General features: G+C 39.0%; 1 protein-coding gene across 3 annotated transcripts in view; it reads left to right on the top strand.

The window, feature by feature from the left end:
- The window catches only part of LOC131426149 (telomerase-binding protein EST1A), a 237000-nt gene that overhangs the window by 139160 nt on the left and 79488 nt on the right, over window positions 1-18352 (top strand). The gene's annotated exons all lie outside the window — the stretch shown is intronic.

Genomic DNA, 18352 nt, shown 5'->3' with positions numbered 1-18352 from the left:
GGAGGGGTCACGGGGGGAGGTCCCCACAGGTTGCAGCAGCGGCAGCAAGCGAAGAAAGTAACGAAAAAAAGGCGAAACCCGTAGGAGAAAGTTCTTTGTCGGATGGGTTATAATACGATTAGATGCAATGTCGAATTCCCCGTGTGCGCACGCGTGTACACGCCAAGAGTTCCATTCAGCTCGTTGATGGTCACGATCACAGCGATCATCGGGTTCCCAAGATGAAAGGATGGCGCAATTACGTGTGAAGTTGTTTTTGATTTCTTTCGTTCGTTCGTCGTCATTCGCCGTTGGGACCTCGAACCTTCTCTCTAGTATACAATGTCGTAGGTAACGAAATAAGAAGAAAAAAAAACAACTCCGAGCAAAGGGCGATGGCGAGTGATGGGTGATGGAGGCAAACGGTGATCACCACCTTTTGATTGACCTCCGCACACAACGGTTCCGTTTGGATTGGCTCGCTTTCGAGTGGTTTCAACCCTCAATTGTTATCATCATCGGTTCAAGTGACCGCCGGGGGCTGCTCGTGTTCATACTGTGGAAGATTTCCTCCTTGATAGGATCAGGCAGTAGGCGCGGGGGGATCAGGGTTAGGTGGACTGAGTTGGTTACCAAAAGATACACAACAAAAAAGCAACGATTCCCGTAAGTACCTTCAGTATCTTCGAGTGCTCACCCAAGTGGGCGCTCGGTGGCAGAGTCCAACTCGTTGAACCTGTCACTTCTCACGCACGGATCGATGCGATGACGAACTATTGTTTCGCCGCGATCGCCTGCTACAAGTGAGGAGGCTTGTATGACCGTTGCTTCTCCGGAAGGATCTTTCAAGTGGCTGTAGTTCATTCATAGTTCATGACGATAGTATGGAATCATCGCCGCGTGAAGTCCAGTAGCTCCGGTTCGGGTTCTCGGTCGATAGAACCAGTAGTGTTCTGACATTTGGACTAGATTGAGTAATGTAGCGGAAATGTTCACTTGTCGTTGGCAGTGTCAAAAATTTACTCTGCACTCGAGATTAGATCATCAACACGGACTGACTTCAATCGATGGAAACTGCTTAGGTTATTGAGATCATGTTCGGCTTGCTGATCCCAATTTTGCATCATCGAACATTCCACCAATGTGACGCATGCAATAAGTAGTGGATCTGACATTGAAGTTGGTTTCGGAAACCACTCGTATGTTTCTACCGATTAAGTCTCCTAAATGTTCTTGCTTGAAAATCACATTCTGTTTCGAATTGTTGTGCTAAAGACTGTCCCAGAAAGTATAGACGCACTTTGAATACGCTGTAAATGATTCACAAGTGTTAGATATTCAACTTTTACTCAATATACTGATAATATTAGACTACAACAACAGAATATTATTCTCAACATTTGCTACTTAGCCATTGTAGACTAGCTTGCGCACCTTCTTGCGAACGTTCCTCATTAAATTCTGTACAGACTTCTTGGCGACAAGTTTTGACACTTTTTTCCAATCTTTTTCGAACTTTTGAACAGTTTTCTGCTGCCGAGACATGTTTCCTAAGATGTGCATCGTATTGTATAGCTTTCGAACCCTCGGTCTGATCGATGCTTCTTGTTTCGGACTACGTTTTGGTTGTTTCTGCTTCTTATAGGTTCGAAGATTCAAACGTTCTTTAGCACGAAGAACATTTGACTTTGTTGGCCACATCCCGAACTGAAACCTCCTTCTTTTGCTCGAACGCCTTCAGTATACGTTTATCCAGCTGAGGGTTAGCAGGACCTTTTTTTCGACCCGTTTTCGGTTTATCCTCAAAGGTGTTACCCTCACCGAACTTCCTGATTGCATTTCGCACGGTTTTTTCACTTACTCCTTCCATTTTTGTTATCTTTCTTAGTGACAGTCCGCGTTCTGTGCACCATTTGTACACAATTTTTCGACGTTGTTCTGCTGAAAGTCCACGCATTTCGAAACAAACTAATGAAAACGAATAAACAACTGCACAAGTGGTTAGAGAAGAGTGTAAACAACAGGACGAAACCATAAACACTGACAGATTGGTTGCGTCCATACTTTCTGGGACAGTCTTTAAACAAAATCTTTTAGTGGTTAGTTCGATACATATTGCTACTAGAAATAGAAGAATTATGTAATTTTCCAGTCTTTCTCAATGGTAGGAGAACTTTGATGGATGTTCCAATTAAGCCATCACGAGTTTATTGTTCTGAGCAGTCGGCTGCCTAGAATGCTTAAAAGTTTCATTGTGTCAATAATCGTTTCAAGTGTCGATTCATACTTTCTGGTTATATAATAGTGTCATAACTAGACCATAAAACTCATCAATTAAACTAGTTTGATTTACTTGTTTTCCTTTACGTTTCGTCTTAAACTCGTCAGTGCAAAAACAGTTCATCAGTCCTATCAGTTCAACAGAAACTGCCAAGCAGATGTAAAGCTCGTAACTTTACTTAAATTGTAACTTTTTCGAAATACACCGAAGCAGTGCTGGGAAAATTATGGTCATTTCATTATCACTCGTGAAAAAAAGCTTCCTTAAAACTCGGAATATCGAAGTTCACAAGTGATTTTTGTGTCAGCGTAACTTTATGAAGAAGTTTCTCCCACAGAAATAATAATCGCCAAGGAAATAATCGAACGGGAGGAATCTTCGATCATATTTCGATGCTGAAATTCCACTACGCTTCAATTCGACACCGAAGTGATTCGTGCAAAATTTTTTATTTCAATCAACAAAAATATCTTCTGGATAAATTCGCAACGGAGAAATAATGACTGCGATATTTTTGATACACGTAGGTTTCGTGGTCAATATGAATGATTATAGCGATGGAAGATTGCATTAATTCCTGCTGGTTCATTATTACACTGCACTATTTAGATTGAACCTAATAAAACGCTATTTAGCACGAATTGGATTTATAGAAGTAACAGGAGCGCAGGATGTTGCATGTCTCGAACACTCAACAGGCACTGCGCTTGAATGGCGCATTTGAATTGGCGTAGCGATAACGTGCGCTCCTGTTACTTCTGCTTATATTATTCATGCTGAATTGGGTAATATTTTTTAATCAGTTGCATCAGTTGTTTCGTGATTGGTTTGTTATTAATGTTTTTATTATCATTATAACTATTATTATTCACAGTATGCTGCTTTTATTGATGATAGGAATCCACTGCCACGGTATTGCTGAATAAATTTCGAATACATCATCACTATAGTGAATACGTCGTACTTTACTACGGGGGGTCTTTTAAAAATTCTCTCTGTGGAAGAATGGGTAGAACTTAAATGTGAATATCTCGAGTTGTACTAAGCGCAACAATACAATTCTTTCTCCACGTCATCTGAACTATGATCAGCAGATTTGAACTGTGTGAGATAACCAGAAATAACTCAAAAATTCAGTTGTCTCAAACTTTGGAAAATAATGCGGGAAAATCATCACGCTTACTTGCCTTTTTCGCACTCGGACAACGGTTTTTAAGGTAGCCTCAGTCGTCTCCAACCATTAGCAGAAACAGACCTTCTGCGTGGTCTAGAGCCTCTTTTGGATTTGATTCTAGAACTGAGAACTTTGATTCTAGGATTTGATTCTAATTTTGGGACTGAAATCAGGGCCTAAATTCTGAACTTAATTTAGGATTTAGAATTTAATTTTAGCATCCTGTTTTAGAATACAGGTTAAAAAGGTAAAACTAAGACTCTGGAATTGAACCCTTATTCTAGATTCCTAAAATAGAATTTTGGAACCGGTTTCTTGACCAGATTTTGGGACTTAATTTAAATTTGGAATTCTGATCCAAATTCAGTATTTCAATGTCAAATTTATCAAAGATATGAATTTTAGAGCTGTATTCTGGAAAAAAAATATCGGAACTGAATTTCGCATCAGTATTTTGGAGCTGACTTCTGAACCATAATTTATTTCCGGAACACTCTTCCAGATATTACTTCCTGAATTCAATTTCAGAAATTAATTCTTAAATTCAGTTTTAAAATTCATTTCCATAATTTCAGAGCTCAGTTTCAGAATTGAATTCGGAATCTGGATTCTTAAAAAGAATTTAGTTCAATAAACTCTACAACTAAATTCATGAAATCTGGATTTTTAACCAGAATTCAGGTTCTTGTGGAGATGAAGAAAACCTGGCTAAAAGTGCTCATATGTTCCCAACGAACTGTTCAAATTTTCCTCAGCTGAGTTGCAAAATTCACCCAATCAATTAACTAATTAGTAAATAATTATAAATATTCGAAAATCTGAAAGAAGCACGTTAGCTTATTCGTATTCATGTCCTCCAGTTATGTCTCTGAAATTACCCACTCATCATTTTTTTTTTTCAACCAACCCTCGTGAACTGAACATTTCCAGAAAAGTTCAAGTTTTTTGTTCATCGGCGAACTTATTCATCATGTTTTCTGCAAAGGGTTGAGATATAACGGCTAGGAAAATTCATTTCCCCTAAAATATTCTGTTTTAGAAACATATCAGATATATATATTCAATGTGTGAACTTTGTTTTTTTTCTTCAATATGAAGAAACTACGAACTTTCGAGTTTACTCCAGCTATTAGAACCTGTGTAAACTTCTCTGGAACCGATTTAGCAGCTTTTGTCTAAGATTTTCGGAAGTGTTCTATAGTTGTATCTTGTTGTTAATGTTGAGAGAGTTCTCTCTTCACGAGAGTCCAATATTATTCAATTGGTCGCAACTCCGATCAGTTATGTGGATTCGCCTCTTTCGGTACAAGATGGACTGCAATTGCTTTATACCATTCCAAAACATGTTTGGCGTAGTGACAAGATGCTAAAACACGCCAAAATAGTGAAGGAGTATCATGGCTACTTAGAAATGGTAACGAAGTTGTTTACCGTTCCGGTAGTGATGCAGCTTTGGTTTGTTCGCTACACAGCTGCATATTGCCTGTCAAACCAAATATTTTATTGGCAAACTTGGCCTTTTTCATCGTCCTGAAATACTCCTTTGCGCCGTTCCGTTGCATAAACGCGTCTAAACCCTTCCATCTCATAAGTCTGTTATTTGTCAGGAAAACTTCGTCAAATATTCGCGATACAACTTGCAAGCCCGGGATTCAGCCGTCAGATTCTGTTTATCATTGTCGGACAAGAAACTTTGTGGAAACTTTCTCATTAATTTTACTTTTTTTGCATCCAAAATTCATCGTCAATCGAATAACCGTACCTAGTCACTTGAAGTTTTGCTTGCTCAGTTAGTAGTGCCAAGTAGTCTACCTGTTTCATTGTCTTCCTTGTCTTCACTGAGCAAGTGCGAATGAATAGGCATAAACATCAACTCGATAACATAAACTTCTCGCCGACCATAATAATAAATAGAGGGTAGCGGTTTTCATTTGAGTTTTCAATTATTACCAGCAAGTTAAAATCGATAATTTTGATTGTTTGAAATGTATTGAGATGTGTTTCGAAATATTAAAAATGACAACTAAAAGAAGGAACAAATAATTTTTGTTTATTCTGTAATTGATATTTCAGTTATCATGACTGGTTTACCTTTCATCCATTATCTTGAACCAATTCGAATGCTTACATGAACCTCACCTGAAAACCGCTCTCTCTCTGTCTCTCTCTCTCTCTCTCTCTCTCTCTGAATTGTAAGAGATATTTTGTTACTTCCAGAGATAAACTGACCGTGGTTAAAATGAGCTTCGGTAGAAAGAGAAACAAATGAAGGACGGGATGATGCCCATTCGGTGCGACAGCGAAGGTTGTTTGCTAGAATGTGAAGTTTACTGCAGTAGAGTCAGTGTGTGCACATCGTTACAATTCTGGAAGTGTCTATCGATGTTCGGAAGTATGAAAGAAGCATGTTAGTTTTATTCGTATTTTTGTCAACCAGTGATGTTCCTGACCCAACCCCAACCGCGGTTTAAACGAGTACCTGTCGAATTCGGATAAAGAATCTGCAAATCTGACCATCTCTACAGTGCAATCGAAATAAGTGGACTTTATTGGGAAAACTGGTTACACATTTTGTATTCAATATATTGTCCATCGAAAGCTATAACCTTTTGCCATATTGCTGGAAATGTGTAAGACATTTCCAAGTTTTTTAGAACTAAAACAATTTTTTTTGCTTTGGAAGCCCCACAACGATTTGAGCCAATTCGTGATCCTCGATCGAAACAAGTTGTAGTCGGATGGTGCCAAGTCTGAACTATAACATAGAGAATTATTAAACGTACATTACGGAATTGCTTGGTTTCATAAAATCTAGTTAAGATCGTGGGTACGCGTACGTAAAACTTAGCCAAGAAAAATATTTTCACATTTTTTTGGACAACACAAATCAAATAGAAAGTGAATTATTCCGAAACAGGAAACCTGTATGATTGGATCGCTTTCATCAAGTAAAATGTGAAGTTTCTAATTGACGCCATCAAACCCACCGGAATCATTGGTTCAACATCTGTCCTAATCGGTCCTGGTGGATCAAAACCACAACCCAAAACCCCTTTTATTGCTATACCTGCAGTCATTAGACCTTAATCACACCACAAAAGGGAATCATCAGAGATGCGACCTTGTGTATTTCAAAAGTCCCTGTTTTGCCATGTTAGCCTCCGTTACCCCCTCCTTCATTTACTTCTGCCTTTTTCTTCTACTACTGCTAAATCTGCCGTTTTACTCCATCATCAACCCCATCTCAAAAAATCGTCAACGGCTTCATCGTCGTCTTAAAACAATTCAGTGGTCATCAACTGTCGTTTATATTTTTGCCCCTCGGACCCCACCTGGCCGACCCACCCGGCTCACCGGTCACACTCTCCCGTAAACTCATCCGACAGCGCTACCATTTATGTGAAACGAATTTTAAGAAGATTGTAATTTATGTTCCCAAATATATGACCAGCTTCATCACGCGGCGGCGCTTCAGAACATTGAGCACGCGAAAACGAAGTTCGACCGCGGGCACGGACACAGGGCAAGGGACAATCGCCGACTTTCTCCACCCGACGGTCGATGATCGTGAACTGATATACCTGTCCTGATCGGACACTCTCTTTCTTTGTCTCTGTATCTCTCACTCTCGCTCTAGTATTCAGATGTTTCAGGTGAAAAAAAAACACGGAGAAGAATTCGTGGTGGTTTGATTGACTGCTGGTCCTCCTGCTACCGACATGCCGGCGGAATTCGATGATCGCATTTTTTTTGGGCCCGAATTCGCAATTTCCAACCGAAATTTATTGGGTGAGGGAAATGGCACCACTCAATGAAACGATTTGTCGAATTGGACGCATAAAATTATGCAAATTTTGGCGCAGATGATATGTGCCAAGTGGAACAGGTACTGTTACAGTATGTTGGCTATTCTTTTTTTTTTGGTTGTTGTTGTTGTTGGTCGCCTTTAGTTATTGCCATTGGGCCCTCTTTCAGTTCGTAGCCCAATTCAGTGTTTTTCCATCGTAGATTAGTTAGATTCATGCGTTGGAATTTGGTTCAATTTGGTATGCCTGCGTAACACTTGGAATTCGGTTCCATGTTCAAACGAGGTTCGCTTTTATAGAATTCCTTTTCGCTTTTCAGGTTGAAGAAGCATGCTCGAAATCCTTAACAAACACCAGAGCCAAACTGTTCGTTCAGTTTCTAGGGTTGTAAATGCGCAATTTGTCAAGCCAAGTTTATATTAGAACATATAATTACTAACACGTTTTTGAATTGCCTAGTCTGAACTTTCTCATTAAATTTGAGCTATATAATTCTACTATTTCACTATCTCACGTCTGACATGTATTCTAATTTTTCTAGTTCATTTTTTCAACATCCTGTGTCTTGTCGTGAGTCGACATTCGTGACATTCGACCGAGACGAAATCTTTAGTTGAATGATATTTCACAAAAATTTAATTTAAAAAAATGCTTATGGTAGATTATACTGGTGACTCAACATGTTGTGAGTGGTTCAAAACTGAACAGTTGTCTTCAGGAAGAATCGCAGGCTTGGATGCATATTATGGAACCGTACCAGATGTCAGAAGAGCCAGGAACAAAATACAGTTTTTGTCGTCTGAGTTATACGATATAAAACCAATTCATTCTTTGTCGCTTCTGCAACATTTCGGACCTGAAACATCGTCGTTTGATATCTCTTGGCTTCAACTAGTACGGTATCGAATTTCTAACCGTTCAGATGAACCCTTACAATTATAGACACTTATTTTAGAGTTGTTATACTGTTTCTCAAGGAATATGGGCACATAAACTGTTTTTTTTTTTTCATAAATACGTTTATTTCTTAAGGCAGTTTACATAAGTTTTTCTTCGCCGTAGCATCACTTTTACATAATATTCTTATCCTAATTTAATTCTAACATAGTCACAACGTTTTGAATTTATTAAAACATATTCTCTTATAGCTTAAATATCATCTTAGGTAACTCGTCATTAATTATGAAATCTACTCGGAAATATTATTAGAACCAAACGATTACCTTCTATAAATTATAAAATAAGCTGTTTTTTTTTTACATTTTGTTGATAATTTCATAAACTGTTTCGAGTTTGTTTGTATCATTACATAATTTTTATTCTAATTTAGCTATTGGTTGAACTCATGGACGCAGCTGGGATCAGAACTTCAAAGGGGCCTTTATTAAATTGAAACTCCAATTTTCTTTATGAAATGATAAATAAGTTTCATGTATGAAAGGTCACGACAAGCAAGAATGTCTCGAACTGGGATATTGGATAGTCTACCTTGGGTACGCAAAGAATTTATTAGTTGAGATCTGACATCACGATACTCCACGCATGTCCAAACGACATGATCAATATCACGATAACCTTCTCCGCAAGCACAATGATTAGTCTCGGAGAGCCCAATTCGAAGGAGATGTGCATCTAACGTGTAGTGATTGGACATGAGTCTGGACATCACACGAATGAAATCCCTACTCACATCCAGTCCCCTGAACCATGCCTTTGTCGATATATTCGGAATAATTGAGTGCATCCACCGACCCAGATCATCTCTATCCCAAGAAGCTTGCCAGCTGGCAAGTGTTCTTTGGCGAGACGAGCTATAGAATTCGTTGAAAGCAATCGGTCGCTCATAAATTTCACCCTCAATAGCACCACGTTTGGCTAAAATATCGGCTCTTTCATTGCCAGGAATGGAGCAATGAGCCGGGACCCAGACTATAGTGATTAGATAATTATTGTTCAATATGTCGTTCAGGCACTGTTTTATTTTGCCCAGGAAAAACGGTTCAGTCTTGCCAGTCATGTTTGAGCGAATGGCTTCAATTGCACTCAGACTATCTGTGAAGAGGAAATAATGGTTTGGAGATAATGTGACGATTACACTCAAACTATAATGAACTGCTGCTAGCTCTGCTATATAAACAGATGCAGGTTCTTGAAGCCTAAATGAGGCCGAAACATTATTGTTGAACATACCAAACCCTGTCGCTTCTTCAATTCGCGATCCGTCCGTGTAAAACATTTTCTCAGAGTCAATATGCCTGAACTTACTTAAAAATATTTTTGGGATTTCCGTCGAGCGTAGTCGTTCGAAATTATTAATTACCATGGGATTCAGCACCGCACATCTTATTAGCAGGCGTGATGAAAGCTCCCAAAATCGATCTTTTAATGGAGGAACTCCCGCCAGAACTTCAAGACTCATTGTATGTGTTGAATGCATGCAGCCTAAGGCAATTCGCAAACAACGGTACTGAATTCGCTCAAGTTTGATAATATGAGAGTTTGCAGCGGAACGAAAACAAACGCATCCATATTCCATCACTGAAAGTATCGTTGTTTGATACAATTTTATTAGATCTTGCGGATGAGCACCCCACCAAGATCCTGTTATTGTTCGAAGAAAATTTACTCTTTGTTGGCATTTCGTTATCAGATACCTAATGTGTCCTCCCCACTTGCATTTGGAATCGAACCACACCCCGAGGTATTTAAAAGTTAAAACCTGTTGGATCATTCTTCCCATCATATGGAGCTGAAGCTGCGCGGGATCATGCTTTCTTGAAAAGACGACTAACTCTGTTTTCTCCGCAGAGAATTCGATACCAAGATGAACAGCCCAAACGGACAAGTTATCTAAGGTATCTTGCAATGGTTTATGCAGATCAATAGCTTTGGGTCCAGTAACTGAAACCACGCCATCATCTGCCAATTGTCTTAGTGTACATGGGGTTACAAGACAGCTGTCAATGTCATTCACGTAAAAATTATAAAGGAGCGGACTGAGGCATGAGCCTTGCGGTAGACCCATGTAGCTAATTCTGAATGTTGTCAAATCGCCATATAAAAAATGCATGCGTTTCTCTGACAAAAGGTTGTGCAAATAATTATTTATAACCGCTGGGAGTCCATGTTGGTGGAGCTTGTCTGAAAGAACATCAATGGAAACTGAATCAAATGCTCCTTTAATGTCTAAAAATACAGCTGCCATTTGTTGCTTTTGAGCGAAGGCAATTTGGATGTCAGACGAAAGTAATGCAAGGCAATCATTCGTCCCTTTATTTCTACGGAAGCCAAACTGAGTATCTGACAACAAACCGTTCGTCTCGACCCAAGTGTCGAGACGTCGTAGAATAATTTTTTCGAACAATTTTCTGATGCAGGACAACATCGCAATGGGTCTATATGAGTTGTGATTGGAAGCTGGTTTCCCCGGCTTTTGAATGGCGATAACTTTCACTTGTCTCCAGTCAGGTGGAACAATATTTTGCTCAAGAAACTTGTTGAACAATTCCAACAAACGTCTTTTTGCGAGGTCGGGCAGATTCTTCACCAAGTTGAATTTAATTCTGTCCAACCCAGGAGCGTTATTGTTACAAGACAAGAGTGCTATAGAAAATTCCATAATTGAAAATGGGTTATTAATAAAACCATTATTTGGAGGAGATTCCCGTATAATGCTCTGCGTAGGAACAGAATCTGGGCAAACTTTCCTAGCAAAGTCAAATATCCATCGGTTCGAGTATTCATCACTCTCATTGCCCACGTTACGATTCCTCATTCGTCTGGCCGTGTTCCAAAGAGTGCTCATTGAGGTTTCTCTTGACAAACCTTCGACAAAATGTCTCCAATAGCTACATTTTTTGGCTCGAAGTATGCTCTTGTACTTGGTTTCTAAAACCATAAGTTTTTCAAAATTCTGAGGAGTTCCTCCTCCCCGTTTTAGAAACGTCTTGCAAGCATTTTGTTTTGCGAGTTTAGCCTCTGAGCACTCTTTGTCCCACCAGGGGTTGGGAAGCCTTCTGTTAGTCGTTGGCCCAGGAAAGCGTTTAGTTTGGGATTGTTCTGCTGCCTACAGAATCGAACAAATGAGGAAGTCATATTCTTCAAGTGGAGGGAGCTCTTCCATTGAATTCAAAATACTAGAGATACTACTTTGGTATTTAATCCAGTCGATATTTTTTGTCAAATCATATGGAATACTAGCTGAAGTAGCAATGCAATTGCTATTGCTAATTGAGATGATGATCGGTAAATGATCGCTACCGTGTAAATCAGGCAATATTTTCCAGGTGCAATCTAGTCGAATTGATGTTGAGCAAAGAGATAGATCTAATGCACTTGGGCGTGCAGGAGGTCTTGGGATCCGTGTCATGCTACCCATATTTAATACCGTCATGCTAAAATTGTTACAAATGTTTTGTATTAAAGATGATCTGCTATCATTGTAAACGGAACCCCACATCATTCCGTGCGAATTTAAATCCCCCAGAATCAATCGTGGAGCAGGAAGGGCTTCAACCATTTCATTAAGCTGTCGCTGTCCAACTTGTGCTTTTGGAGGAATATAAACCGAAGCTATGCAAATATCTTTGCCTTCAATGTTTATTTGGCAAGCAACAACTTCTATACTAGAAGTTGAAGGGATGCTTAATCTATAAAAGGAATAGCATTTCTTAATTCCCAAAAGCACTCCACCATACGGAGAGTCTCTATCGAGACGTATAATGTTAAAATCATTAAAATTTAAAGCTATGTTTGAAGTAAGCCATGTTTCGCATAAAGCAAATACATCACATTTTTGACTATGCAATAAGATTTTAAATGAATCAAGTTTTGGCATGATGCTTCGACAATTCCACTGCAGGACAGTGATTGTATCATTTGCGGCGGGTGATAAATTATCCATCAAAAGATATAAAACCTGAGACAATTGGCCATTGAGCTGATAACTGCTTCAAAAAGGTTCTAGCTATTGGAAGGAATGCCATTATGAGGGTCTTTATGGGTTCAGATATATTGAATGCTGAGAAAATCCATTCAACAATTTCCGAAAACTTCAGTAATCCTGTTGGTGGCTGTGAAATGGAGCCCACAGGATTATTACCTTTTTCTGTGCTAGATCCTGGATTGGTTTGAGAATTGGACAAACCAGGAGGCACAGTCTTTGGTTTTGACTTTTTTTGTTTAACACGGGGATCTTTTTTTGAAGATGAAATTTTAGGTGTCTTTTTTGGTAATTTGGAGGAAGACTTCTTTCTCTTAACTGACCCTTGGGTAGTGATAAACGAATTACCTTCACTATTTTCGTCAGAGTCAGAGTCCTCTGGTTCCTCTAGATTTGAAAACCCGTTTTCGGTTTCTAAAGGGGGGACATCAATGACCGTTTTAAGCATTTCTGCATATGTGCGCTTAGACCGTGCTTTTAAAGAAAGCTTAATTTTGTCTTTGTGTACTTTAAATGCAGTGCATACTGAAATATCCTCATGAGGACTTTCTCCACAATAAATACATTTTTCAATTTCCTTGTTGCAATCATTATCTTTATGAGGCCCTTCACACTTAATACATTTTGGTTTATTACTACAGTAAGTAGCTGTGTGGTCGAATTTTTTGCAGTTCGTACAATTCATTACATTTGGAACAAAAAGCCGAACAGGGAGGCGAATTTTATCGACATAGACATGGGACGGCAACGCAGACCCGGCAAATGTCACTCGAAACGAGTCTGATGGGCGATAAACTTTCTTTCCCTCTTCATGAACTACTGAGTACAGTTGTTTGCACTCCAGTATTTTCACACCCTCAAGCATAGAGTTCTTGAAACGACCAACACCATGCTTGAGTAAATCATCTACCGAAAGACTCGCTTCGGTAACAACACCGTCAATTTCGACATCTTTGGAGGGTATGTAAACTTTATACTCTTTAATGAAATGTTCCGAAGAGACAATATCATTCGCGTGTTTCAAATTATTTACCACAACACGAATTTTATCGTTATTTACTTTTATGATCTCTTTGATTGAAGAGTATCGTGATGTCAAACCTTTATTAATTTGTAAAATGTTTAATGGCTTTGATATACGTCTAAGAAAGACTATCCAAGGCCCAGAAGAGCTCTCCTGATATTTTTTCGTTCGTGGGGGTATAGGATTCATGCTAGGATTTACGTCCATGGATTCATCCATCACATTAAAATTTTTAACCAAACTTTAAAATAAAATTTGAAACCAACACTACACAGTACTCAATCAAAAGGAAAAGAAAAAACTTCTACCTTGAAATTGTTGTCTATCTCCGTTGCACTGCCGTGTAGATCCTCGTTGCTCTAGATGTTCTTGTTGGATGTATCTGGACGTTGATACAATGCTGAAGCTCACTGTATCGATAGAATATGATGTGATGCTACTGCTACCTGACATCCAGCACCACTCGAATTCCGATTTGCTTTCGTCTTCGCCAGCTGTAACCAGCGCAGGTCACCGGTGTATACCTGCGTGTTGTATGACAGTGGAAAGACCGAGTTGTCTTGTCTCCTTCTTCCTTGTGCTCCGCACCGATATGCTTCTGCACCGAAGTGCCTTCGCACCGGTGTGCCTTTGCACTCTCCTGCTTCTGTGTGCCTTTGCACTCTTCTTCTTCAATGTGCCTTTGCACTCTCCTGCTCAGCACTTGTGGCTGTATATTGTGGCCTGGGTAGAGCTTGGGAAACGCCCTTTGTTGTTTCCTTCACCAGCTTGGCCCAGCACTAGGGCTCTCTTATGCAGCACGATTTTACGTTTTAACGGCTGCTGCCAACAGGTCTCTACCTGTAGTTCAACCGTTGTCGTATTTAACGCGTGTAAACTAACACATAAACTGTTTGAAGCTATTTACTTTATGTTTCGTCTTCGACTCGTCAATGTATAACGGTTTATGATGAACTGTTATGCCACCTAGAAGTTGAATATAAACCGCTAAATAGACACAAAGTGTTCTGATTACTTTATTAGTTTGCAGTACAATGTCCGAGGTGACGTGCGGCGACTTTCGGTATATACTGAATCATAAAAATAAACCGCATAAATTTGGAAGCTCGACTTTAAAATCTGCATAACTTCGAAAACTTACAGGAAAAATACATAACATTTAAAAGGGTCTGGGTGATTTCGCCGAAAGGGCCATTTCGCTGAATGGGTCACTTTGCCGAATGCCATTTCGTCGAAAGGGTAATTTCACCGAATTTTGCTACCGCTCGTTCGTACCTGACTAAAGCACAGAAACCTATATTTGAGTAGACCGGGCAAACGAGGCGGTTACAGGTTTGTACGCGTTGTGCCGCCTATCCATCTTAGCTTCGGTTATGTGACTACGACACATCGATTATCGAGGGGACATATTAATACAACAAAAATGATGAATTCGAAATTACTCTTTCGGCGAATTGTCCCTTTCGACGAAACGATTTTCGGTGAAATCGTTTTCGGCGAAATCCCTTCGGGGTAATGACCCGCTCCACTTGAAAAATGCTCATGAAAAATAAACGCAATACTAAAGAAAAGATTTTTTTGTAACCAGATGTCCTAAAAATTCATGACACATCGAGATCTGGTGTTATCTCGAAACAAAAGATTTCTTTAAAAACTATTGACTTTGGAAATTTTGAGATTTTTGAAATCGAATTTTTTTTACGCAAAATGTTTTAAAAATACATTGAAAGGTTAAGTTCTAATTGTATCTCAAAGAAAATCTAAGTAACCATAATTTTTTGTGATAACACTAGACGAAACAAGAAAATCGCAAAACTTTTTGAAAATTCTTATCGAAATAACCGTGTAAATTCGCATAAAAAAACGGTATAAAAATCGCATAAACCATACCATAGATTGATGTTATTTCGAATAAACCAAAAGCCTGTGGAGTTGGAGGGAAAGAGTTGCTACCGAAGCACCGTTTCGATCGTTTGAAACAACAAAACAATCAGTTGTCTATAAAACCTTCTTCAACTTAGTACTGCTCATATTCATCCGGTATTCGTAGGTTCTCAAAAAGAAGTATTTGAAGTAGATTAGGTTTATGGTTGAGGAAAACTGGAGTGGAAAATATTATTGACTGGTTTCATTTCCTTTATGTGTAAAAACCTTTGGTTATAAGTGAATAGCATCCTACTATTTCCCATGAATTTTTGAAGGAATTATAGATAATTTATGTTCACGCTTGGTAAGTGGATATCAATAATTTTTAGTTTGCGAATTCTTAAAATCCAAGATGGCGACTTTCGGTTTATGAATTTTCTTTCAAATCGATTTATAATTTGTATTTTCGAGATGGATTTGAAAAGTAAGTTATTAAAATTATTGTCATATTAATTCCTAACTTATATTAAGAAATGCTAGATGGCCAAAAACGATTTGTTGTGGATTTTTCTAATTTAAATGAATTCGAACATTGCATTTTTGACGTCATCATAATCGGTCTTGTTCCCTACACAACCCCGCAATTTTTTGCTCTGGTATATTGAATGCGCATTGAAAATTTGCAAAAAATAACACAATCAATCAACTAGTACGAACGATTATTGATATTCGAAAGTGTGGAAAACGCACGTCCGTTTGTTCGTATTCACGTCATCCAGTTGTGCGTCTGAAATTACCACTCCGTCTTTTATTTTCTTCTGAATCTGATCTCCGCGGGTTCGTTTTTGGGTCAGGGTTTAGATTTGGATTTAAATATGTTCCTTCGATTTTATAGGCTTTAAACGCGTTTTTCTTGAAATCACGAAAACTGCTTCACCAATTATTTTGCAATTATGCACACACTTTCTACATGCAAAATATCCAACCCAAACGTTTTCCCTTTTAATTTTTGGCTTTACAGCTAAAAAATTTTGGATTTTTTAGCGAATTTTTTTTCTGACTTTAGACAACCACCAAATTGAAAAAAATAATACAAAAAAAACACAGAAAATATCGTACTACAACTATTTTACTTCGATTTTTTGATTTCGGATAATTCTACACTGACATACAGTGGACACCATACGACTTATTTCTCAATATTTTTCCACAAAAAAATTACAAAATGTTGTTCGAATGATGCTTTGTGTTATGCAAAACATTTGAATTTAATTTTTTAGCGATAGCTCTAAAAAAATTCCCTTCGAAGCAGAACCCGACGCGTACCCGATTGATAATAAATAAATAAATTTTCATAACTCAAACCCGACTTGTACCAGATCGGAAAGACAAATTTGTACCTTTGACCGATCCGAACCCGAAGATTTTTTCCGCATCTACCTGATTAATAAAAAAATGTGAAATTTCTATGCAAAAGCAGTGAATCTTTTTTTGACCTCGGCCCATACCCGATTAATAATAAAAGGTTTTACTCGTACCCGACCCGAAAAAGTATTTTTTTTTCGGAACCTGAGTCCGACTCGTTCCCGTTTGAAAATAAAATGTTTTACTCGCACCCGATCTAAACTCGAAAATTCTTTTTTCTTCTGAACCCGTAGGGGCTTGTAAATAAATAATATTATCTGCACATGATTCTAACATGAGTTCTTTATTTCTAAACACGGACCCTGCGAGTTCGATTTTTGGTCAGGTTTTTTTTTTAATTTAAACTTTTAATCCGAAATTCGAACCGTACCCAATTAATAGTAAAAAAAATACCAGTATCTTATCAGAACAAATGAAAAAAAAAATCGGAACTTGAACCCGACTCGCACCCGGTTGAAAAAAAATCTATTCGCACCCGATCCGAAGCCGAACAAAAATGTTTTCTTCTTAACCCGAACTCCGCGGGTTCGTTTTTGGGTTGGGTTTGGGATTCAAATTCCTATTCCTAATAAAAAAGTTCGATTCCTAATAAAAAACTATTACCCGAAACAGTGATTTTTTTTGTCTGAACCCGAACCCAATCCGTATCCGTTCGAAAATACACTGAGGTCTTTTTTATGCGAAGTTTCAGAGTTATGCGGTTTATTTATGCGGTACGTAAACTCGCATAAAAAAGGACTTCAGTGTAAAATTGTTTGTCCATACCCGATCTGAACCCGAAAAAATAATTTCCGCACCCAAACCTGACTATTTCTACCGCGCAATTCCAATCAGCGCAATATTTGCTCACATACAGGTTATATTTTTTTCCGATTTTAAACGTTTTAACCTCTCAGGTTAGAAAAACTTTTCGACCCAATGTGCGGACCTGGGAATCGAACTCAGGTTGGTCATATTACTTTCTTCATTCACTCCCTTCAAGTCTCAGCATCCTACAGCTGGTATTCATTTTAGTGAAGTTCTCTAAATGTTCCAAAAATTATTCTGCTGACCAAATTCCTCGTCAGAACCGTCGGAGCCGAAACCGTACCGATACATATCGTGATCGATCACATCCGGCACTGCCACAGATTATTTTGCATTCATGGAAAGTTACTGTGGCGTGCGCGCGAGCGCACCCGCAAAGACCTTCGAGGTCAGCCACTTTCTTTCTATTAATGATACCGGCGGCCAAATCCCGTGCCATGGATACCCGCCGGTCCATGTGCGTCCAACCGGCGGCCGCCAGCTTACGTGCGGTTCGTCATCGGTTCACGTCGGAATCCCATCGGTGAAGAGCTGCTACTATCACGCGGTGGCCGGCTTTTTTTTCTTTCTGGTTTTTGTTGTTGCCTTTCGTGGCTTTTAAGCCTCCGAATCCTCCTGCTGCTAATGCTGCTGCTGCTGTTGCTAAGTAGGTTTGCCTATTGAAAGCGATTTTCGAAGATAATTATTGTAATCTTCAAATCTCTGTTTGACTTTGTTGAGCTCGGTCCGATCTATCTTTCTCTCTGTCTCTTTTGCCACACTTAAGTATAGGAAAGTTTTTGTGTGCTGGATTTTTTTTTGTGTGTGCTCTAAGCAGCAGATTCCTCTCTCCCTGTTCGGTAGTAGCGCTTCTCGATAGCCGCCAATTGTTGCTGTTAGGTGGCAATCAATGTCTCGTATCTGCTGCCAGAGGCTTTTTTCGCAATTATCCAAAGAAGCGGCGGCTAGTCCCAGTCCACAGTGCCAGTGGTGTTGTGTTCGGTTGACTGAATGACTGACTGACTGACTGACTAACCGACTGACTAACGAACTTGCTAACCGAGCCTCC

Source organism: Malaya genurostris, chromosome 1, assembly GCF_030247185.1.
Source record: "Malaya genurostris strain Urasoe2022 chromosome 1, Malgen_1.1, whole genome shotgun sequence".
Taxonomy (NCBI): domain Eukaryota; kingdom Metazoa; phylum Arthropoda; class Insecta; order Diptera; family Culicidae; genus Malaya; species Malaya genurostris.
This window is presented reverse-complemented; position numbering and strand designations above follow the sequence as displayed.